The 23,909-nt window shown below is 39.9% G+C and overlaps 1 protein-coding gene across 4 annotated transcripts in view; it reads right to left on the bottom strand.

The window, feature by feature from the left end:
• Window positions 1-23,909, bottom strand: part of RARB (retinoic acid receptor beta) — a 334,203-nt gene that overhangs the window by 274,744 nt on the left and 35,550 nt on the right. The window contains exon 1 of one of the 4 annotated variants that reach the window (XM_056334289.1): window positions 1,571-1,590. The exons of the other annotated variants lie outside the window; for them this stretch is intronic. The gene's annotated coding sequence lies outside the window, so the exon portion shown is untranslated. Of the gene's footprint in view, window positions 1-1,570; window positions 1,591-23,909 lie in introns of those variants that run through there. 4 annotated transcript variants of the gene reach the window in all.

The following is a 23,909-nucleotide window of genomic DNA, read 5'->3' as shown; positions in this document are numbered from 1 at the left end:
AGAAAACTGAGCACATCCTGCAAGGCATTCTAAATACATCTGAGAAATATGTACTCTAACAGATGTCCAGAAATAGGATTCCAAGTTCCATACCATGGCTTGACTATTTATGGAGAGTTTGGGGAAGAGAACACCAGCCTGAAAAACAGAGGTTAGAAAGTGTATTTCCTACGAATTTCTCCATCTCAACAGAAGCAACATTTCAGGTGATCTCTGCCTGCATCTATGAAAAATGAGTTCAGCCTTGCCACCACCAACTGATCTTTCTGAAATTTGGGTGCAATTCACTGTGCATCATACCAAGGATTGCAGCAGCATCCTGTGATAAAGATACAGAAAGAATCACACACGCAGACCCCAACAGCAGGCCAGCATACCTTGCATCTAGCTGGGGAATCATACCAAGTCCATGCATAGTCACCTCTGAAACTGGTTCTTCTACTAACCATGTGCATAGTAAACTGGGAGGGCCTCACGTGAGGTTTGTGAGCCCTGATGAAAAGATGAAGCAGAGTGTTGGATATACTACTTTTGACACGGTCAGGAAATAAGAGTTATTAAGGAAAAAGAGGATACTGTATCTTGACACCTACCTGGGTGGGATACAGCTGGGAGGTCTTGTCCAAAACCTGTTGTCCCACCTAGCAAGAATCTGATTCTCCAGAAAGAGAAAGAAACTGAAAAGCGTAAATGTAAGCAAGTATGAGGAATTGAACCCTGCAATTTAAAGGGATCGACTAATAACTGACCAATGCTATCGCCTTATTTCCTGTTATGTTATTGGAGATCACTCCCTTGAAAACTTAGTGTAACGACCCAGCAATTCATCAGCTCAATACAACGGCCAACTTTTAAAAGACACCTACTGTCATCATCTTTTCTCCTGTATTTGGCTATTTAAAACCAGCACTGGGGGGTTCCCTCCCGTGCTTAGTACGTGCATACCCTTCTAAGTAGCATCACACAATCTCCTTCTGCCACACCACCTGGAAACCTGGAGGACCCACAGGCAGGCATAATCTGGATTACCTAATCCTTACTGCAACTGATTCCATTTGGGTGGCTGACAGAGAGCTCGCTTTCAATTTACACCATGATTTTGCCTCACGCAATTTCTTTCTTGCCAAAATGCCACTTCTGAGGTGCCACCAGCGATGCATGTTGAGTAATGGAGACTGCCATGCTTGGGGCAGGCAGAGAACTGAACGCGTCTCTGTACCGTGCAGACGTGCCTATCTGCACAGACCACACACTGGGAGAGGTAAAGCTGGCTGTAAGCTGCTGAGCCGTTTTCCCGTGAATCATTTTTATTTCTGCAGCTTGACTCCTAAGTTTCCTTTCCCTCTTCTTTCAAATTGATGCTGTAATATGGTCACACTGCAGAAATCTGTATCTCAGTAGGTACAATATTCTGCAGAATCATATAGCTCCCTCTGATATTTAGGAGACTGCTCCTGATTCATCAAGGCTTCCTGGATGACTTACAATGGCTTGGTCAGGTCACAGGGTGCAGGCTGCAATTTCCTTTGCCTTTTTATTGGTATTAATCAGGAGTTTGGGGACTGCGTACCTGTGGGTCTCCTCGCCGGCTCCAGGCATCACTGCATTAACAGCGGCACCTGGTGGGATGGGTCAGGCCTGGAAAGCACCGCCGCCCAGGGATGCGTTTCAGGCAGCGCCTAGGCATTCATACGGAAACAAAAATCAGCATTGTTTTGTTCCTGCAGGGTTTTGTAACACCTGTTGATGTGAAAAGTTCAAAATTAATACCACCAAACCCTACCCTGGTATTCACTCAAGAGATGCAAAACACTGGACAGGGAACAGACTGAACCGCAAGCCACATCTTAGAAACAGCCTGCAACCAGAGGGATCCAGGAGATGCACACCAAAAGGAAAAAAAAAATAATCTGGTAAATAACTCATCTCCAAGGCCTCTCAGCTTTTGATTCATTAGCTATCATTAAAAATTTATAAAGTATATTAGAAGCAAAGCTCAGTTCAGCCAGCCACATGTATTCTAGCAACAGAGCGACACACTGAGCCCTTTTCTTTTGATTACTGCCTTCAATCTCATCATTTTTATTTTATGGGACGCAAAGCATCAAATTCAGCTTCAAAAATACAATGTTCAAAATATAGTGGCCAATAAATGTTTCATCTTTTTCACAAACTAGACCTTAAAGAGCTTCAGTTATTTATTTTTATAGCAGCAGCATACATAAGTGTATGACACAGTAAAGGATACTGATCTCTGAAGACCTCAGATTATCTTAAACTCCAGAAAATCAATATCGAATCCTGTGTTTATGGTAGTTTTCATTATTTATTTTAGAGCTGAAGAAAGCGGACAGTGGAGGCTGCCAGTTTTGTAGAAAAAGAACCTAGCAAAGTTGAGGTCAGGTTTATAGGTCAAACACCACACTACAAAAGAAACCATTTACCCCCAACAGCCAAAATCACTGCGGTTCATCATAAGCAAAACATTTTTATTAAAACTCTGCACACTGTTACTATGCCTCATCTAATTACTTTAGTCCTTATGCCACGGGCAATGCTGAGTGTGTGCGAGGAGTTTAAAGGTTCCCACACAGGTACAGGTGCCTTCATGGGGCACTACCAGCAATCTACAGATTGAAGCTGGAGCAGAGGGCATTGCTGCATCGCCAGACGCTCATGCATGCATTTCAGTATACATGCAAATGAATACCGGCCGTGTTAGACTGTGCTGACTGCTTTCAAGACTACCAGCTCTTGATTAATTTTTAAAAAGTGCAAGTTCATGACACACATGAGAAAAGAGGGAAGAGGAAGGAAAGAGGAATAATACAAGAAGTTAGAGAGCTTTATTCCTTGAAAACACTTGGATGGAGGCAACATCAACAAGATCAAAGTAAGGATTTTTCTTTCAAAAAACCCCAACACTTTGAATTATGGTTGCTGAGCTAATGGAAGAAGCAAACTACTCAGTTAGGTCTACGTTAAGTATAACTTTAAAGCTCATATAAACTCAACTGGGTTGATTAAGAACAAGAAGAAATAAAGTCTTAAGCAGTGCACGAATTGAACTACAGAAATACTGGCTTAAAAGGCGAAAAAAGGCCATTAAAGTGAAAGCGGCTCTTACTACCGCAGCCTGTGCTCGACACACATTTTAGGACCACTCTCTTACTGCTGTAACGATACTGGTACCATTATCACATACCTGAAATAAAACATTTAAAAGATAATTCTGACTGTAAGCATCTCTCTTTCCCCCTTAATTCTTCATACCAACATTAAAATGTTATAGAAAAACAGTGTTGCTACTATATAAAATGACTGTATACTCTTTCTATGAAACACTGTGATCTATTGTGACAAGCGTAGGGTACAGATATGAAGGATTGTTAGAATGATTACAGGCACCAGAATGGTCCTGCAGGGTAGGGACTGGAAATACTGATGGGAATCCTTTTAGCTTACAGATGAGATGGCTAATAGAAGGCATGTTTGAGGTTTGAGAGACAAGACAAGATACATTAGACATTCCTATTTACAACATAATTAATTTTTGGAATACACTGCTACCACACCGCGCTGACATCAAAAGCGCAGCAGGATTCAGATAAGGTTTAGGTAGATAAAATGAAAATGAAGTGTTACATCAGAGCAGATTTAGGAAACTCAAGGGATTTAAGTCCTTTTGCTATACAGTACAGACCAAAGTCTAAGTGACTTTGTCTAAGTGATTAAAAGAAAATACCATAATGTGAAAGATGTTTCAAAGCTTATTGTAGGGTTTTCTACAATTTTGTCTGAAATGCCCAGCTCCAGCCTGTCTCGATAGAAAGGACAGTGACTTAGATGGACCACTGGTTCGATCTGGTATGGCAACTCCGATATTCTTATGTTCCTATCAGGTAATTGGCAGTAACTAGAGTGACAATGGATGGGTACTCATCCTAGAAAAAGAAAAAAATATTCTATCATTCTAGTTCTCAGTGCACTGAACTGGATTATGTTAGGTTAAGCGTTGCCACACTGAATAATCTCAGGCTGTATCACATCTCCAAAGACACAACTCAGTACATGTAGGACAGTGCACTCAAAGTTGCCACAGATCTGAACTGAGAGTGAGTTAAAAAAAAAAATAAAAATATAAAAGATAAAATTGAAGTCTAGTGAAACCTACAGCACTTACAACAGTAGCAAAACCTATGTTAGAATATTTTAAAGTACTGTCCAATGCCAGAAATAGAAATTGCTCAAAGATATAAAACACCCGTCTCTCCTCTTTCTGCCTCTCCTCACCCTATCTAACTTCATGCAATCACAAACAGTGTTTAATGTCAAAGAAATTCAAGGACATCTGTCACCAAAACAGTTGTGAGGGTAGGAGAAAGCCAAAGACCCCTTAGCTTCTTGGGAAAGTTAATCATAATCAGCAAATGTTAAATTTTTTTACATTGAATTAAAGCATATAAATATTATTTTTTTTTTTAGTATAAGACATGAGAAGAAGCTACCACAAGTCAGGAGTGGGAGTCTCGAGATTTCTCTGCTCCTTGGAAGCTAGAGTTGGTTTCTCTAACTTGGTTCTTCCCGCAGAAGAGGGACTACAATCTGCCTCAGCTTTTCCCAGCCACCATAATTTTTCATTGAATGTAAAACAGGTAGGAAAAGAGAACACCCATGCGCCTACAACCCACATCACAGTCTTCAAATGTTCATCCCTCTACATGAATGATTCTGTTTGCTATTCTTACTCCTCCTTGTTATTTATAGCTACTAATTACAATTTGGAATAATTTTGTAAAGGTTGCTTTGCAAAACAGTCATCCTTTAAGAGCTTACAATTTAATTTTAAGTATGACAACAACTATGGGGAAAAATAAAAATGGAAGGAAGAAGAGGCAGGGAGGCAGAACATTGGGTGAAAGGCAAAAATCACAGCAACAATATTCCACAGCGTCTCAAAATTGACGGAGATGAGTGTATTTCTGTAGCTAACTAAAGGTGGTGGTTTGGTTTTTTTAAACAAACTGATTTAATTGATTCTATATACAACACCAAAGGAGTAATACATAAATGAAAACAAGACAGTGAGTCAGCAGAGAGCTATCATTTTAATTACCATGGATATAGTGACCTTGCACAAAAACAATACACTGAACTCAAAAGCCTGATAAAAGAATGCTTACTTATCAGCTTCTGCTTCCCATCGGTATCTTATGAAACACACCCCAAAAAGCCATGACTTTCAGCTACGAGTCCCTCACCACCAACCACTGCAGAGCTCCTGTGAGGGGATGACCAGAGTCACTATAGACCAAGCCTGGGGCTTAGCCTGCTCATCCCCTGGGGTCGGTGGGTCAGCCAGCCTGCTGTCCTAGCCAGGTCCCTTTACTGCTCTATCCCACTCACTGCCCAAAGATTCCCCAAAACTTGCTCTGGGCATGTATTTTAACTGGCTCTGGCATTTGCTTGTAAGCTTAGGGCACGGGTTTGTCAACCTGGTGAGCTAAGGCAGTGCAGCCGCGTTACGCCACACACTCTCCAAATCCTACTCAGTATTTCTGAAACCTAGTTACCTTTTAAAGAGTTAAAAATTAACTAGCCAGCCATGGCTGACAAAATTAAAATTATTACTACCATTCCCTTAGTCTCTGGACCCAAATTCTCCCATGACTTACAGTATTCCATCCAAAAAAAACCACCCAAAAACCCCACACCACACACCAAAACCCCCCAAACCCCATCCTCTGCTCACCCATGTTACACGTTTAGATGAACCCTCTCATGCCCAATTACCAAAAATCCTTGGATATCCTTAGTGACTTTGAATGCACATATTTCCAAAGAGAAGCTGAGCAGGGCGCAAGCAGAGGACGCTTGTGTGTTGAAGAGACCCTTGTCCTGACAAGCAACCCACCCCGCAGGCTGCAGGCAGTGCGGGGCAAACAGCGCAGACACCCCAACCACTGTCCCCCAGGTTTCTGAAGGCAGAGAAGACAGCCCTGAGAACAGGCTGTCCCCAGCACCACAGGTAAGGGGACAGGAATGGCAGCAAGGAGTGCTGCGAGAGCCACAGCCTGCCTTCCACCTCCCTGCTTCCAGGCACGCCACCGTCTTCTAGCTGGGTAACCCCTATCTTCCCAAAGGTACTAACACAACATCTAATTATGGGTAGACAGCTACTCATATGTCCATGAGTTTGCAAAACTGAGACCTGCATCTGTATTTTAGTGTTTGCTTTTCAAATTACAAAATTAAAACAGGAATTCGAGAACGTCATGAAATAAAATGCCATGCTTTTTGCCAGCCCATGCAGCCCCACAGCTAACAAGTCTCAGCAATGAGATTTCTGGATTTTCATGTTTATACAGAGATTCTCAAAAAATATCTGGAGATTTACTGTTTGACAGCTCCACGTGCTTCGAGAATCCCTGTATCACACACAATAGGGATTATTTTTATTTAAAAATAATAGTTCCTATTATGATACAATTTTGAACAATTTATTTATTGCAAAATTAACGATGTTTATATGGCTCTTTCGTTACCTTCTAAGGCAAAAGGGTCAAGACCAGTTCGTACATCAAGTGCCAAGAATTACTTTCAAGGTGTAATTTAGCAGTCACCACTCTCAAGCAGCCACGGCTGTTCCCATTTTCTGCTACGGCAGCACTGCCATTTTGACCAGCCCCACACTGCCTTTGCTCTGCAATGCTGCAAGTAGTTTGCAAACAAACAACAAAATGTTGCTGGCACCATCTGCTCCTTGGAAGCCTGCCAGTCAGCCTGCAAACCACAGAGAGGAGCTTGTGTTGGGATTTACTCTGCATCCATCCTTTCTGGAGGTTCAGTTTTTGCTGCTGTCCTCAGTAGCCCTGCCAGCAGCTGTACATAGAGCTTTGATCCTTTTATGGGGAAAAAAATCTGCAATCTATTAACAATTTCCATCATACTCATTTAGATGACCTCGTCTCCTCAGTTACAGCGCATCTACGTCACTGGGTCTGCAATGAGCCGAAATCATAGAAGAACATTTTGTTCTCAGTAGTTAGAGCTAACCTGAACCTCATAAAAACAAATAACAGGTATAACAGGAATATTTTGCCAGTCACTGAAATACAGCCACTTTTGAGAAGAGCAGGGCAGGCCTTAAGCACACAGCATCATTCATCAGCTTTTCAGAGATGAAGCGGGGGCTATGGCATGCAACTCGCATAGTCCACAGTAAACAGACAGGAAGCTCACAAGGATGATGTCTCCAACTTTGTTACACACACCAGAGATAAAAACCTTCCTTACGAAAATGTTAAAGGATCTTTTTGACCACATGTTCAGACATCTCAATATTGGAAGGAGAGGAAGAAAAAAATGAAAGAAAAAGAGAAAAAAGGGGGAGAGCATGTAGGGCTACAGAGAATGAAAATCTTCCATAAATTCTACACTGAGATTGCTAACATTTATCCGAAATGCACCTTATTGATTTATCGTAATCAATAACAACTGTTTTATGATATCATTAATATACATTTCACCTCTTTTTTACTTACTTGTAATTAATGCACACAAAGCATCATTTTTTGTCCCACTATTTTTCATACCATAGCTTGTTTGGTTTTTGTTTGGGTTTTTTTTTTCTTACAATTGGTATCGCATCGTTAATGCTTCTGCAAGTCTCTATTTGCTGTAGCTCTTGGCTGCCTGTGCACAATGGCAGCAGGCACTGGCTTCAGTGCTGTGACATATCTATTTAATTAACCCAGCTGTTGTATCTACAGTGTGAAGTACATAGTGATGGTGCCATACTGGAAAGCGGGACCCATAAAACACAAAAAAATCACAGTGCCACTTTGAAAATGGAACACAAATAAAAGTCTGCTGAAAAAAAATACAGATAAACACATTCCTGTCTGCTTTGACAGGTCTCTACCATTCAGTTGGATACCATACAATATCGTAGAAGTCTTAAAACTGCTGTTTCATATTTCCAATCCACCTCCTTGATCTTGAATAAAATCAGCAATTCATCTGCATGTGAACAAAAATAAGCCATCTACTTCAAATAAAAAAAATAAACAGCAATCATCTGGTGGCAGTGTGCTTTTACCTATGTTTCTACAGCGTCCATTCTTAGAAGTGATTCTGCGTATCTTGGCATAAGATACAAAGCAGGAATTTCCCCCAGTGCAAGCTGATACTGCCTTTTCCTTGAAAGTTCATAACACCAAAATCAAACAAATTAGTCTGTTTATCAAGCTGTCTTTTTGCAGCACTCTGAAGGGAAGGAGAAAAAAAACAGAGGATTCACTCAAGTTGAAGATTACACACCCATTGCACATGAACACTACATTAAATATAATTTAGAATATACCTCCTGCCCATCATGAGTCGGGCCACAAAAGGAGTCAGTTGTACCAGTAAAGGACACAAAAACAGGCCAGCATTTAGTTTCTTAGAGATGTGCTGTCTACACAGGCTCACTCTTTAGTAAATACAGGTGAATTAATTGCTTTGGAAGAACGGCATTCACTGGAACTACAGCCATACTCGAGGAGCCCTCCTGACCACAGCAGTGGGGGCAAATGGGAGATGACAGTTTTGACAGCCTCTCTGCTCCTCCACCAACCTGGAGAACCTCTGCTCATATGCCAGATGGAAATTAACTAAGTTATGTCAAGTAAGCAATTGCTCGCTTTTCTTGGGTGGTTTTCAGACTCCTCCTACATGTTCCAAAGGGGGTTCTCAGTGGCTCCTGGACCAAGGACATTTGAGTTACTGGTGTCAAGGTGCTCAATGGATGCCGTCAAGGGTTTTCTTCACACCATCGGTGATGAATGCAGAGGCAGCCCTGTTTAACAATGTGCCTACCTTACGGGCACAATGGTGCCATGGAACGAAGCCTGGAGATCTTGTTTCAAAAGCGCATCTAGCCATTACACTATGGTAAGGCTACTACAAAAAAACTTCCACAAATGCTCTAGAATATAAGCAATTGAAACAGCTACTGGTACAGTAATACAGTCTGAATACAATCTATTGAAGTTTTAAAAAACACGTTTTATTTGTTGATGAAAAGATCTGAACCTTACAGTTGCTGTTCTCACAGCAGCGACCAGGAAAAAGAGAAGGGGAAGCTGTCTGACATCACCCAGCCTCTCATACTCTTGCTTACCACAGCTACAAGAGTTCCCAGGATTTAAGTACATCCCTAGTATCTACTGTCATTAAAAACTATGTAATACAAATATATATTTAGTCTGTATTTATATACACTCCCCCAGACATCTATAGCTGGACAGACAGATAGATAGAAGGTAACTTGCCTGCAAATTGAAGAGTGGAACCAAAATGGCAAAATTCTGCCTACCACACAATCTTATTTCTCCTGTTACAGTCAAGATCCAGGGGAAGAAATCCTGCACTAGTATTTTATTGTCAGAAGTTTCTGAACAATGGAAGTTTCTTGCAATACTTCACCTAGGGTACATATCCAGAAACCTGTAAATTAAGAGAGATGCACCTAAATCTATTTCTGGTGCAAGATGGAACACAAACCTGGAAGCCAATTAACTGCAAAGAAAAACATTTTGATTGAAGCTGATTTTCAAGGCACTCAAGAGACTGCATCCCTCGCAAGTAAGAGCGGAGGGAAAGATACAAACAGAAAAATTCTCTATTAGCAGACCTTCCTACAAATGCGACCTAGAAATGCACTGACCTAGAAGGGTGACTTTTGTGAAGTCTTTGGTCTTTTAAACACAGGATTTTGGTCCATTTTCCAAACCCACAATATGCTTTGTAGCTCTTCCCTGAAACAAACCAATCACACAAATACTTGAAGACTATTTTCTTAATTCTCACAGTTTGAATTCACTACAGTTCACCTTCAGCAGTACCTTCTTATAGGACAACGCTGAAAGGAAAGTTCTGATGTCTCGCTCAACTTCTTTGGGACTACTGCTACACGACACATCGGTCCACTGTACAGAATCTCCAGAAGACAATTACAACCTTTATTTTAACCAAACTGACTGACTGAGGTTCTGTATATATATCCCCGAGCTACACGTCCAGTTTGATCCAGTGGGAAAAATCCTTCTCATTAGGATCATGTTCAACAATGGTACTAACTGGTCTCATTATTCTTACTAGATCATAGGAAGATACAATAGTGATCCAAAAAAACCCAAGAAACAGAGGAAATAACAGCTCCTCAGAGTTTGCTCCTTTGTATCCACTGACTACTGTTCAGCATTCCCCACTATGTGTGGACTCTCTCTTCTCAATGGTAAAAATGTTACCTTACTGACTAACCTAACCTAGCTGCACATAACTAGTCAGCATCAAGAAACTGTAATGCTTGATCTATCTCAGCACCCAAAATCTGAAGTCAAACCAAACCTCTGATTTGTGTCCACAATATCTGTTTGCCATTGCTAAGCTGAAAAAAAAAAAATGGGAAAAAACCTTTTAATAGTTAGACAGTTATAGATTTTATAGAGGACAGTGTGCGATACATACTTCAGCATGAACCATGAAAAGCAAAGACAAAAATGAAAACCAAGTTAACGAGGCATTTTGATCACTATGACTCAAAAATCTGCATCACTACATACTTCTTTCAAAACCAATTCATCCACTTTAGTTGAAACTGGCACAAAACCAAGAAAAAATAATTTTTCTGAAAAGTGCCAGAAAAAATGAATTAAGAAAATAAAGAGTAAATAAATCAGAAAAGGAATAAGGAAAATTCTTGCATACGTTCAGAAATCTCCAAGGACAAACCAACCACTACTATTCAACTCAACTACTCTTTCTCATTAACGCATCCTTAACAGGGTGGCAACTGGTGGTTAGCTCAAGACAAGCAAAACCACTGGCGTCAATTTAATTTCACCTTAATTTTAGGTTTTCATCTCACCATTTTCTCGCCTAGGTGTTTCAAACAGGTTTCCCTTCTGCAGAATTGCAAGCAGGTATTTTTTTCCTTTCTTGTTATATTTTGTATTTGTCCTACTTAGGGCAAATGCACGATGCTTTTAGCTGCCTGACCCCAGTTCAAGCTGAACCTACAAAAGAATCCTTAGGTTGGTTTTTTTTGCTGATGCAAGGTTCTGTCAGTGAAAAGTCAGGCACTGTAGACCCTCATTCTTCCTTCTCTGCTCTGTATTTCACCACACTGGCAGAATCAGTACCAAAATGGGGAACTACCAGAGAAATACCCTCCTCCTATATTCTCCTTCCCAGTATTTCTTAAAATAATGTATAAATAATCTAGTCTATCACAATAATTCACAGGTAGGTCGCCATGCTGTAGAAGCAAGCGCAGTTTTGCACAGCACAATGCCTTTGCGTTCGTTAGTGGTAGGAAAAGGTACCCTCCTGAGCCCAAGGACAGTCCAACTGGTTCGTCCCTTTCCTGCTCTGTTGTCGTGCAATAACCCACCCCATTCACCAGGGCCCCATAAATCAAGCCTCACATTCAGGGAGGCTGCGAAGCCATCAATAGCAAATAGCCTGCATCCAGTTAAGGTCTAGCGAGAGTGACCTGAAAAAACTAACAGCAGGGAACTCCTCCGCTGTCATCTGCTAGACACGAGGCAAGCGCAACGCCTCCGATACAAGGGGCTGATGTCTTCTGGGCACCCGTGAGGAAGCTCAGGTGCAACCGTGCCACTTCTAAGGCCTTTCTCAGTCAGCATTCACTTTCATCAGCTCCAATGTAATATTTTCAAAACCTCCCCCTGGGTGATGTCCTTCAAGCCTTTTCTAGGTATCCAGTCTCAAATTTGATTTTCCTGCTTTTATTTTCCTGATTCTTCAAAGATCATTCCAGAAACCTGATTTGATTAGAAGTCTCTTTTAACATAAGCAATTCATCTTCACACACACGGAGCTGTTGATTCACCTTTTCTTTAATTTCATTTTGCCTGGCTTTCATCTGAGCTATCTCAATTTTAACCTCTGTAAAAGCTCCATCTACCTTGTTTACTGTTTCTTTGATTTGAAAGATCTCCTCCATTAAGTCCTTAAGCGACAACTCTGTGGCCATTTTTGGCTCCATCTGTTCGTCAGGAGAGGTCAGCCACTGCCTCAGTCTTTTATTTGTCGGGAGCAACATTCAAATTGTTTTCAGAGCAATTGTTTTCTTCCCATTTCCTGCCATCGCTGCTTGAAAATGGTAACGAATTGCCTCATTTCTAAAGAGGGTTTCATCTCTTTACTTCATTATCAAGGGCAGGGAGCAAGACCATTTCAGAGGTTGGTACCCTGCACAAATTTCCTTGAGTCTTGCTCAAGGATTAATAGTGCAGTAACAGTTAAAAGTTATTTTCTACACACATACAGCATCCTACAGGAAAACACTTGAGGCTCATCTGAAAATTCACCTTCTTAAAATCCTGCCAGGCAGGTGAGTATTAGATCTTATGAACAAGAAAACCAGTAAGTAAAATACTGCATTAAAAACTCACACAAGAAAACAAGTTCCCCCGCCTCTTTTTTTTTTTTTTCTTTTTAGCTCCAGCTGGCAGGATCAGTTCCTCAGCCGTACAGGAAGCCTGGTGCAGATCTGGGAATAGGTTTCCTGCCTTGATATGTAGTTGCCAGACTATCTTCTCTCCTCTAAACACATACAAAATACGCTCAGAGGAAACTAGCCAACACACAAAACTGATGAAAGAGTAGTTTTGGATCGGAAAAGGGCCTTTTCTCAAACAATCCTTTATCCTTTGGTCTATTTTTTAGTGTATCAGTCAGTAGATAAGGAAGATGCAGAGACTTAAGATGTGCATTAGGTGGGGTTTTGTTTGTTTTTTAAAAGAATCTTTAAAATCACACCCCAACTGTACCAAACCCACCTGGAAATGAGCATATTGTTGATTAATATTTTATGTTAAGAATCTAGATTTTTCTCTTTAAATTAGGAGCACGCTGTTCTCTTCTCCCCACATGCATAAAAAGCATCACTTTGAGATTTATACACGGCCATACACACACAAAAAATGTGCAGACCACTGAAGCTCGCATCATTTAGGATGGGTTTCAGCCAATTCAACACTAGCTAACTACAAGTTATTCAAAAAGTATAGAATCCCCCCTCAGCCAACACAGCCCACCTGCCCTCCCAGGGTAAATGTATCCTACCTTACTGGACACTTTTCTTTAGATGAGATGATTCCTCCTCTATAGGGCCCCTTCCCTGCCATGACTGAGCTGAAAGGCTGGACAACCAGATTATATGTGATGCCTAATTTTTAGACAGTTAATTTGAAGTAAAAATTATTCCCACTCTTGCACACTTTTCCTAAGTGGATTCATTTGCAATTTCAGCATTAAATTTCTGCTACTTTAAGGGGTAAAGCTGTGTTTTTATTAGAAGTTCTTTTTCTAACACTACAAAATCTTTACCACATCAAAAACTGTTTCAGTACTACCCATAAATTAATTCTCCAATAATTTCAATACTGTATTGTAAGTCACTTTCTTACACTACAAACTTGCGGTTCTTACAAAACAGAAGTCCAGAGTTAGATTTCTAACTTAAAGGACACTACCTATACAGATTTAAAAATACTTTAGTGATTTACAAAGCTCCACAGAAGTACCCCGACAGACATTTTAGATTTTTGACCTTTGACTTAACAGAGGCAAATATTTGCAGAGAGAAGATGAGTTGTCAGATTGTTTCATATATAAACTCAGGCCAGTTTCTTTATGAGAATGCCAATGAAAACCCAAATTTGTCTTTTTCCGTCACAAATGAGCATTTAAAGAGTAAAACCTCTTACCAGAAAGGGTATCTTGATGTCTTAACATACATTTTTAATCAAAGGACTATAAATTCTTCCAATAGGAATTACAAATCTCTGAACTAGGGACTGGAAAAAAACAGAAAGGGACATAAGTGGGCATAAAAAAAAGACTCATGATTTTTACTTTAAAGATTTAATCTATAAAAAAACAAGCAAACAAGGAAATTTTAATACTTTCTTCTGGCATTACAAAAAATAAATTTTATCTATCCTGGTGCAATCCATTCAGTAAGTCATAAAAACCAAGACAAGCCAGCTGGGTCTTGAGTCCCATTCTCACCGGGGCCCCTTTTCACTGCCAGAACAGTGTAAAGCAGCCTCGGTGTGAAAGGAACGAAGCCCAGATGAACACGGCAGAGCACAGGGATTCTATAGTCGTAGCTATTAGGAGAAATCCAGAACAGGATGTTGGAAAATCGTACAAGCTGAATCTAAAGAGACAGAGGCCACATCTGGATAGAAGATTAAATGCAAGTGTGCTATATGTATACAGGGCAGAAAAATAAAATTACTTGGGCCTAGACTGAGACATATCACAGGGATGACACAAAGAATAAACAGCGGCACTATGAGCTATGTTTGCTTACCAAGCAAGGAATGAAAGTTTATGAAAATTATTATTTAAAACGATCATAAAGCTAGGATACCAAACCAGTACATTTACAGACTGATATTTCTAATCTTTACTTACTGTCTGCAGTAGTGATTGCATAAAATAAACCACTAAAAATTCCTAGCCAAGCAAAAAGCCTGGTAATTTAACTTCCTGGCTTGGCTTCCAAAGACAAATGCAAAGTTTAGTAGCTGCACAGTCAAATAAATCTTTTGACTACAGCTTTATATTTTTGAGAAAATGGTAAATAAGGTATTTTCTATATTATATACCAGGACTACAGTCACAACCCGAGAATGTACATCTTTCACCCATTCATTACAGAAAATATTGCTTGAGGGAAACTGCTTTAAACTGATTTATGTGGTAGACACAGAAAGACAACCCAGTCAAATTGGACAATGTGGCAGATGGTAATGGATTTATGCATATTTATGTAGCATGTATTTACTTGTCGACTTTGTTATCCATCTTTTGCCCCTTCCAAAAGTAGATGGCAATTTATAACAACTGTGATGTTGTGACTGGCTGACACTCCCTTTACAGCCCTTTCCTCTGGACAGGCTAAAAAGCAACATGCTTTGTGCAGCTATTTTAATTGTTTTACAGCTTTATTACAAAACATCCTGTCTGTTACACTTGCTTCCTGAGGCTATCATAACAATGTTAGTTGGTACTGCTTAAATCTGCCTCAGGGTATATGTTTTTACAGTTACAATTAAAGTCAGTAAGTAGTTCACCAACATGTTAACATTAATTTGTCTTTTAATTTATTTGACCTTTTAAACTAAGCAAGTAACTCACCGAGGTAAGGGATGCACAAAGTTCAGTTGTTACATAGTTTTGCAGTAACACACTTTCTGGTTCTTTTCCACCAAAACATTCAATTGTTCAGTTGCAAGTGTTTTTGTTTATTCTAAATTACTTCAGAAAAGGCAAAATACACACACATTGAATTTAATAAGTGTACGTCTTACATAACACTAATGCATGTACCACCCATATAATCTTTAAAATTCATAACAGACTAACACAGCAATCTGAGAACAGTTTCTAAAACCTTGATGCGCTAAAACTGCTACACACTTACACATCTTTGACTTACGAAGGATTGTTTACAGAACACAGGGAAAACTGATGCCAAAGCAAAGACCACAAGGATCCAAATAAACAGAAAACAACAAACTGCTTCGTTTTCATACCATTTTGTCATACAGCCAAAGTAAATGTAAAAAAGTGTCATCAAAAACTTCTGATACCCTTGGTTCTGATACAAAAATGCAGCCTCACACCCATGCCTTACACTCACCTATAGAAAGTAACGCAGAAATACCCAGATACACATCAGTATTTAGGATAACATAAACATGTTAATACATAAACAAATAAATGTTACAAAGAAATGCAGTTTTATATTGACTACCTAAAAATCTAAAGTATATTTAAATAAGCCTCCCAAGCTGCAGGGATAATCTCCAGACAGGATTTTAAGACTACTTTCATGAAGTCACTTTTAAGCTAACTCTAACCAAGCTAGCACAGCTTCCCCACCTTTTTGATAAAAATGCCCTTTGCCTTTGGGCATCATGAGCTGCCGAGTCTATCCAAAACCCTGCTAAAAGGAAAGGGGTACTACCTGCCTCAAGAGCACTCCCTGGTAAATTAGATATAGGGGGATGGTGAGAAAACTCATCAAATGGTCATTTACTGCTGGAGCCATTCAGGCTCAAGCAAGAGGCAGCAGAGAGGAGGAAGAGAGGAAGGAAAGCTTGGGGGGGTGGGGGGGAAGCAAAAAAGGGGAGAAGATTCAATGCAAACAGCCACTACCATATAATAAAAAAAATAAGTCCTAAACAAAAAACAAACACACATAAACAAGTATTCATTTACCCTCTCCTGGGTGATTAAAGTGTTTGACTCCTTTTCTCACAAACCTCCCCCATGATGACCAAACTGTTACTGCCATCTTCCTCCCAAGCTCCCAAACCTCTCTCTCCTGTGCTCCTGAGCATCTACAGTCTCCAGCCTTCATCTTTCTGCAATGCAGTCATCAACAATTAACACAAACATTTCCACCAAAGAGACAACTTTGCAGCAGAAGTTTATTTCTGGGTGAGGGAGGAAAAAAAAAAAAATCAAAAAAAGGAGATAGTAAAATAGATGGGATTTTCAATAATTTTGGTATTGGCAATAAAAATCAATTTTTCATTTATTTGGTTTGATTTCAGCATCTGATAGTGCATACTATCCTTACAGATATACAATGCAACTAAATCAAACAAACAAAAAAACCCAACCCCAAACAAACAACCCCAGCCCCCCTCACCCCAGACCAGTTCCATCTTTCTGTTTCCCCTGTGCTGCTGGCAGAACATCCAAGCTGCCACGGGATTTAGTGCAGCGAGCTGTGGAAATAAGAAATCAGGCTGTGCCTCACCTTAGCACTGAGGCCACACGATATGAAGAAAAATGCTACGGCTGGAAGTGGTTGTCGGTCAATTACTCACCCTTTAAAATCCTATTATCTTCCAATTCTGCTGAGGAAAAAAAGGCACTGCTGAACACAGAAAGGCAGAACAAACACTATCTTTTTAACCAAATGTGTCCAAAAGAGGTTGTCTCTCCATATGCTGCCAGTCACCCAGCTGAAAGGCTTGGTTCTGACTGGGTGGCTCACAGCACCAAGCGAAGTTAATGGTATTTTAAGAAGAGGGGTGTATGTGGCAATATTTGACTTAAGGCTGTTTAGCACGTTGTGGCTACAGAATAAGCAACAGAGAGGAGTTCTAGATAAAGCAGATAAAAGGAATGCAAAACCTAGCCAAAAGAAAGACTAATGCCTGCCAGGTAAAATGCAAAACTATGTGTCAAGAAGAATATTCAGTAATGAGGCAGCAAGACGGATTCAAAATACATTTCTAGCAGAGTGTAAGATCAGTGCTCTTGCCATTACAGGAGCCTGCTTGAGTGCACCCACATTGGTATACACCTTCCACGCTGCTAAGGACATAAATTATAATAGAGCGAGATTTATCAGATGCCATTCTGCACCACAGCAGGATAAAAAGAATAAAGCTTTGCTCTCATGAGATTGATTTATTTTTTTTATATATATAAGTGTGCCACCAATACTATATTTATCCTACAGCCTGAACTCCAAAGATCTTCAAAACATCCCTCCCTGTCTTCATATTTACATCTTGACAACAAAAGCATTTTAACATAATTAAAATGGGGCCACTGGAGAAGGACTGCGTTTTTTTCCCTGCCCTAAGGAGATGAGGCTGCATCATGTATAATCTGAAAGCCAGCAAAGGATTCTATGAGATCCTGCACAGCTCCCCAGAGCTCACCAGTCCATGGGACCACAAGAGAAGGAAAACCACTGCGGAAAGGTGCGTGGTTAGAGCTCCTCTTCTCTGGAAACGCTGGCATGAGGGATTATTTCCCAGGGACAGAAGCCCTCTGCTGGTCAAGACTCTTTGTAAGATGATTTACAGCGACCAAATGCACACAGGTTTTAATTTATCACTGGATTTCCTGCATCAAAGTAGAGCCATGAATGAGAAAAGCATGAAAAAGGAATGTGATGTGCGTTCTTGAGGAAAAAAAAAAATATTGGCTAACCAGTTTACAGCAATCTAATCTCCTTTTTTGTTAACTGTGTAACTTCTGTTTTGTTATTTTAAAAAATGCCATCCGCCCCATAATTAAATGCGTAATCACTTTTAAAAAGCGTTCATGACTTAAACAGTCCTGGCCTCAAATACACACCCAACACCTCTTTCACCGTTCATACAAGAGTGACAAGAACCACTCAAACCATGTTACCAAGATAAGTACTCAACCCTGCAATTTGTTCTCCAGCACAGGCATTTAATATTTAACTGTATTAATCTTTCCAACATTTTCAATATTTAGTATTTTTATTAGATTTGAATTGTATTTAGGTTTCCAAAACTATGTTTAAACATGAAGTGCTTAAGCCTCATTACCTCGTCTTCCCATGGAACTAGAATATCAGTCTTTAAAGCAAATGAAATCTATTTTTGGCCTTAACTGTAAGCGGGCTTGGTAGCTGTGGTATTGAGATTGATTAATTATATTTTTGGTACATGTTCGTAAGCGGAATTATTTCCCTGCAAGACATACGTAGGTAACCATCTTTTTAGACTCGTCCCTCAAGCTTAACAGAAAGAATTTATTCTTGATTCCTGCAAGAAATCAAAGGCTTGTTCTGGTGGGGAAAAAAAAAAAAAAAAAAAAAAAAAAAAAAAGAGCCTCTATAGACAAGTCCATCTTTGGATACACAGATTTTATCATGCACACAAATACACAAACACACACATGATTCCTTGTCTCCACGCCAACCTACAGCTGTTATTATTTATTTATTGTTATTACTGAGATGCCAGGGGACTTCAGTCAAGTATCAGACTTTACAGTCTAGTGCTTCACTCATGCACCAACGCTAAAGGTTGGTCCAGCATCCATATCGTTTTCACTACAAACTCTGCATCTAGGATATAGCAAAACTCTGGGAAAAAAGTAATATTATCTTCACACACCTTAGTCAAAAGCTCTTAGTTCGCAGTTTTGCGGCTCTCAGTATGTTTATGCTTGGCATCCTTAAATCCATCCAGAATAAAGGAATCAATGAAAATATAAATAAAAGACACCCAGTCAGGTACAGTCCTACATACGGAAATTCTGCTGTGTGGTGGAAGCAGTGTATTTCTAAATCTATGCCAACAACAGTAAAACAATGTGATACACCAAGCGTACCAAAGAAATCCTGCAATTAAGATATTCCTAAATATTATTTTAAAATCCAGTATGGCAGGATCCTTAAAAATTAAGCTAACTCCATTAAAAATTAATTACAGATTAATCCTTCTGTCAAAAAAAGGTGACCAGCACAGCAGAACACACACTTCTCTACATGTGTCGCCCTAAGTAACTGGTCAATACCAGAGAAGTCACTGCTTGCCTGTCAACGTATATTTTGTCTGTCAGTTTAGAAACCACACTTATCTACTACCAGTCTGCAAGACCAAGTATCTATCCATCCAGCTCAAAAATCCAGGCTCACACATATCACAATTCACCCATGTATTTAAGTTTAGGTAGCAGCTGAAACCTTTTCCATGAAAGAAATATGTGAATGTAAACAGAAATATGTGAATGTAAACACAGTGGGGTTCTCCTAGAGGAGATGCAGTAATCTGGCCTAAAGATCTGAATGAGCTAGGACAAGACCCCCAGTCCATCACTCTTTTTAACCAATTACTACAGCAGCAACCAACGGCCTCATTCATGGGCACCGAATTCAAACTGTTGCTACCTTAAATCCATTATTTTCATACTTCTTAGTGTTTCCTGAGTGATTTTCCAGAATGTTTTAAAATGATAAACAGAATCTTGGGTCAATAGGAGGACTGCTTCTTCAGGTTCACCACACAGCCTTCTGTTACGTGATCTCCAGGAGTAACTACCACGTATTGTCCTCCAGACCATAACCAGATGAGGAGGCGGCACCTCCCAAGGAGTCTGTATATACGCATCTCTTCAGAGGACGAGAACAGAAACAGCAGCTATGGGTGCAGCCTGAGTTCCAGGCAGGAATTAGCTCCAGTATACATAAGCTCTTCCTGACTATCCAGTCCAAGCTTCCTGCTCCTCCTTTCCACTGACCCCCTTGGGTGCTACTGTCCTCCACGTTCCAGAGAAGGAAATAGGAGTGAAAGGCATCGCACCCAGGCAGAGTGCAGTTTTACAGAAAACCTTTACATTCTCATCCAGTCTGTAAAAAGAAATTTAAAACACCATTGGGGGGTGAGGGATAGAAATAATCATATGACAACTCACGTCCTGTGGAAACTAACTTGCACCATGTTATGTTCTCTCAAGAATACTCTACACTGCTAACAAAGGAGCTTAAAACTGTAACTGCAATTACAACAACATGTTAATACTTAAAAGTCTTTTCACACAGCTCATCGTTCTGACAAAGTACTTTCTGGATGTATTACAAATGTCTTGCACTGGCTTATAAAAGCATAGCATCATCTCAAAGTTTTGAGTTCTATGAAAACCCACAGACAAAATTTATGCTTCATTTTGAAGACTTAAGACAAGACTGATGTTTCCACTTACATTAAAACCACTATTACAAGAACAAAAATGTAGGTTTTGAAGCTTGGACAAGACTGAAGAGCAGTGAGCCAAATTCTTTGCAGGCCACTTAGGAAGGGTGGAAGTTACATTTAATAAACTGCTGCAAGTATTAGTCCTAAATGTATTACAAAGCAAGTGTACAGTATCTAACCCATATTCCAGCAAAAGCTTCCTGGGAAACTGGGAGCAGCATGCCAAACCTATAGTGTTCAGACAAACCTAGGACTGGTTCTTCAGCAAAACCTGCTCCTCATGCAGCTGCATTAACTTCAAGAGGACTTTTAAAGGAGCGAGGTGTTCTTCCAAGTCAGTATGGGCGGCATGACGTGACCCTGCAAAGCGCAGACTACCCAAAGCCCCACGACATTAAAGAACACGAGGTATTAACAGTATTAAATTGTTACTGTATTAACATTTAACTGTGTTTAAGCGGTAGATGTCAGAGCGTGCATTAGCCTCGGGCACTAGGGAACCGGGAGGAAGGCGTGATTTGTGGCGACCCCGTAGAGCTGCAGTGCCAGCATTAAACCGCAGGGACCAGGATCAACCTCAATGAGTTTCACAGTGCGCACTTAGGGGAAGACTGGGGAAAGCCAGCACACATGCACAGGTACAGAAGGAAATGAAGGATTTCATTCAATGGAGCGATCCACATTGAATCTTGTCTTCAAATGGACTGAAGACAAAAGGAGGAACAAGACAGAGATTACACAGATCCGATCAGAAAAAAAAAAAAAAAAAAAAAAAAATCAGTGTAACTGAACAAACTGTTCTTCATAATGCAGAACATGTGCTGCCTGAATGACACATCAAAACATAAATACCCATTAACAAAAAGGGAATTTTAGTGAAAGTCACACCAAGCACCATAAAACAAAAATAATGCAGTCAACAGTGTAAGACAACATCTTTAATTGCAATAATTATATCAATTATAATTGAGACAGCATAGGCACACCGTAGCACCTTGCCAGCACTGGAGTGATGCAGGTAAGGCAGAGCACCTTGTGCCAGGTTGCTGCAAAGCACAGTCTAGCATCATCCTGTGCACCGGCACTGATGCCACCCATGCAAGCACCTTTCAAACATGGACCTATGGTTCAGGTTTCAATTGCTCCTGTATAAAGGGTCACTTATACTGCCAAGAACTATAAAGAGTCTTTACATTAAATAGGAATCAAAGACGCAAATATATATAAGGCTAGCAGGACTTAACAGTGCCAGAGCAACACAGGTTTTCTATCATTCCAGCAAAGTCATTAAGGAATATGAATTTTTGATTGCTTCAAGGCTCCCTTATATCTGATAGAGCATTACACAATGTGGCAGTATCTTGAAATCAGTAGCACTGCATTCAGAGTAACTGGAGGGAAAGTCATGTGCATAAAAAAAAACACAACAAAACTAACTGCAATTTTAAAATTAACAAGTGAGACCTCCGAGGTCTCGCCCATATCTCAAATGCAGCACTGGGATATTGTGTTTTATTTGTAGCAAAGCTAATGAAAAACATATAAATACAGATAATATTTTATTGTATCTTATTTTGAGACATAACCTAGCAATGTGCCGCACTGTATTTACCCTCTGGAGTCTGGCTCCCGTGCCTACAAAATTCGGTTTAGCTCAGGCAGCAAAGGTTGATGCTTCCAATGCTAATGTTTCAAAACCTGACATCCATCCATTCAGCAGGAACGGTGAAAAGGTTTTTTTAAAAAGTGAAGTAAGAATGATGTGTAACAACCCAATTATGGAGCTATTGTGCATCAGTTTTCTTTAGACATACCCCATGTTCCCACCCAGATATTTCATGCAGGTAAAAAAAAAGGAGGAGTGCTCTGTAGAGGCCCTGATGATGCTTTTACTCAGCATAAAGTTGAAAGATGGTAATGAAATAACTAAATGCATGCAAGCATATCTCCTTGGTAACCTAAGTAAATGTACATAAGACGGTCAACATAAAGACGTTAAGACACCTCTGAGCTACAATGCTCAGTCCTCCTGTGGTCTCATTCTAGCAAACTATTTTTCCAGTACAGGTGACAGGAGAAAAGGGGAAAAAGAAAATAAGTGAAGACAAGCAGGCCAGTGTTAACACAGCTATAGGTTTAGGTGCCTGATTTGACAGTTTGCAATTCATTTTGTTCCATATTCTGACAATTCTCCCTTGTCTCCCTTTTTCTTTCCTTCAGTCTTCTTTAAAACCATGTGAAATTCCCCCCACCTTCTTTCTCAATTTCTTTGCCTGACCATCCACAAATATCTCTTCTACTTCTCCACTTAACATTTTTCTCCTATTCCCTCCCTTGTGAATCTTTCTAAGTCAGGTTTTTGCTTTATTTTAAATCGCATACTCATTTCATGATTGCTCTCTCCCCTCCAAAAATAACCCCAGAACATATTTCATAAATGGCTGTATTAAAACTAGTATTTCCCTCATGCAAGCAGCAGCTCTGGGGGCACTGGCAGTCCTGCTGGAGACAGGACAGCAGTATTACAACACAGCTAATTAAGCACCTTTTTCTTCAAGTTCCATATGGACTGCATTTTCACCATACTTCTTAAATAAGACTCATCATGGCAGTTATCTTCTGGGCTATGAACAATATTGAAGTGTAGCACGTAATATTTATATAAAAGCATGTTACAAATTGATCCTGAGGGCGGGAACAGTAATTTTGCTGTCTACACAAACTATCTTTAAGTGCAGTTAAGAAATCATTTCACAGGCTCAAAGTATATAATAAAATGAAGGTAATAAGCATGACCGAGACACAGAGGGAACAAATTATCTTCTGGCAATATACCCTACAATTGTGACTAGATAAAACTGTTAATCTGCAGCTGAGCAGAAAAAGTATAATCTGAAGGGACTTTTTCATTTAAAATAAAACAACCTGCTATCCTTTGATAAAACAGTAAGAACTTAAATAGTATTACACAAATCACAGAAAACACAAGTCCAATAGAAAAAAGAAAAAAAAGTCGGCATCTCCAGCATTAAAAAGTTGCTTTAGTTTACTAGAAAATCCAAGCTAACAGAACAGCCAGTATCATGAAGGTAGATTCCTCCTCTGCTCACATACACCTTTCTGCTGATACATGAATCCAAAGCTTTTTCCCTATTGCTTCCTCCTGTCTTACTAGCACTAACCATCTCAGCTCTTACATCAAATTAAGGTAAAACCAAAACCAGGCTTCCTACGAAACAGCTACTCAAACTCCACTGACAAACCATGTGCGCTTTTACATTTGAAATGAAACGATAATCATCTTTCACAGACAAAGCATCTGAGATTTAACTACGCAGA

Source organism: Falco biarmicus, chromosome 4 (assembly GCF_023638135.1).
Source record: "Falco biarmicus isolate bFalBia1 chromosome 4, bFalBia1.pri, whole genome shotgun sequence".
Taxonomy (NCBI): Eukaryota; Metazoa; Chordata; class Aves; order Falconiformes; family Falconidae; genus Falco; species Falco biarmicus.
Note: the sequence above shows the minus strand (reverse complement) of the source record. Positions and strands in the feature narration are given on the sequence as shown.